Source organism: Chiloscyllium plagiosum, unplaced genomic scaffold, assembly GCF_004010195.1.
Source record: "Chiloscyllium plagiosum isolate BGI_BamShark_2017 unplaced genomic scaffold, ASM401019v2 scaf_4265, whole genome shotgun sequence".
NCBI classification, from domain to species: domain Eukaryota; kingdom Metazoa; phylum Chordata; class Chondrichthyes; order Orectolobiformes; family Hemiscylliidae; genus Chiloscyllium; species Chiloscyllium plagiosum.
Genome location: NW_025214221.1, coordinates 8229 through 9599, shown reverse-complemented (window position 1 = coordinate 9599; position 1371 = coordinate 8229). Strand labels below are relative to the sequence as shown.

The window sequence follows — 1371 nt, the reverse complement described above, 5'->3', positions numbered from 1 at the left end:
CCTATCTCTGCCACCCCCTCCACCCCCTCCCTATCCCTGCCCCCTTGAGACTCTGGAAGGGCAGAATCTCTGTGTATTGACCCTGTCAAGTCCCGAAGAATCCTGATTGCTTGAACCTCTCAGTCTTCGAAGCCCCGATGAGTACATGCCCAACCTACTCAGCCTCTCCCCGTAAGACAGGGCCTCCATACCCAGGATGTACCTCATGCACACATCCTCACAGCCCCCAAGTCTCGGCAAAGGGACTGAATTCTGCTCACCGTATCCCCACTGTGGTGGGCCAGGCTCCTTGCATGGCTTTGGCTAGACCTCCCTATTTTTAACTCATCATTCCCTCTGAAACAGGAACCAATTTTCCATCGGGCGCTCTCCCTAACTGATGCCAGCTTGTGCATGGGAACACCCCCAATCTCTCCAAGCTGCGGCTTTCTGCAGTATTCCTCCATTTCAATAATATTCAGCTCCTTTGGTCTTCCTGCCAAAGAGCCATAAGCCTGGGCAGGGAGTGGTACCCTCCATTATAAACAGCCAGTCCAAACTCCTACCCCCCCCCTCATTCCTCAGACTGTTCAATATCCCTACCGGTCTAAACCTGTCACACTCTCCTCTTTTAAACTGAAAGTAAAGCTCCCTCTACATTGTCCCCCACCAAACACTCCCCAGGACAGGGACAGCACAGGGTTAGATACAGAGTAAAGTTCCCTCTACACTGTACCCCCATCAAACACTCCAGGGATAGGGACAGCAAGGGGTCAGATACAGGGTAAAGCTCCCTCTACATTGTCCCCCACCAAACACTCCCCAGGACAGGGACAGCTCGGGGTTAGATACAGAGTAAAGCTCCCAGTTCAGGGAGAACACAGCAATGGGAGAATCCATATGAAGAGAGAAGATTGCTGATGCTGGAAATCTGATCTTCCAAAGGAAGTGTCTGAAATGCTGGAAATACTCAATGCCTCAAGCAATATCTGTGGAGAGGGAAAAAGAATGGGACGTTAATTCCATCTGGTGCCCTTTCAGTGGAGGGGGGGGTCTGGCCTGGGGAGGCCTAGGAACAAGGGACCTGACCGCTCGGATTATCAGCCGAGGGTTAAGGAAGAGTGATCATAACATGGTTACGCACAGATCGGAGATGGAGAAATGTAACAAAATGACTAAAAGCTAGAGATTTCAGCAGCGAGAGACTGCAGGGGATTTCAAGATTGACTCAAAAGGTTTGCATAGGTGGAGTCGGTAGTGAAACTCTCATGTAGCCTCTCGAGAAATAACCAGACACTGTCCAGGCAATACTGAAAATAAAAGTTCGGAAAGTGTAAACTCGGGGAAGTAACCGATTCTGTCCGTCGCCTCTGCCTCGGGATGAGGAAAGCG

At 50.8% G+C, this 1371-nt stretch overlaps 1 long non-coding RNA gene across 1 annotated transcript in view; it reads right to left on the bottom strand.

Annotated features, from left to right (window-relative positions):
• LOC122547838 overlaps positions 1-422 on the bottom strand; it is a 4486-nt gene extending 4064 nt beyond the window's left edge. Inside the window, exon 1 of the long non-coding RNA XR_006311102.1 lies at positions 261-422. This is a non-coding gene — a long non-coding RNA (uncharacterized LOC122547838). The remainder of the gene's footprint in view (positions 1-260) is intronic.
• Positions 423-1371: the final 949 nt, after the last annotated feature.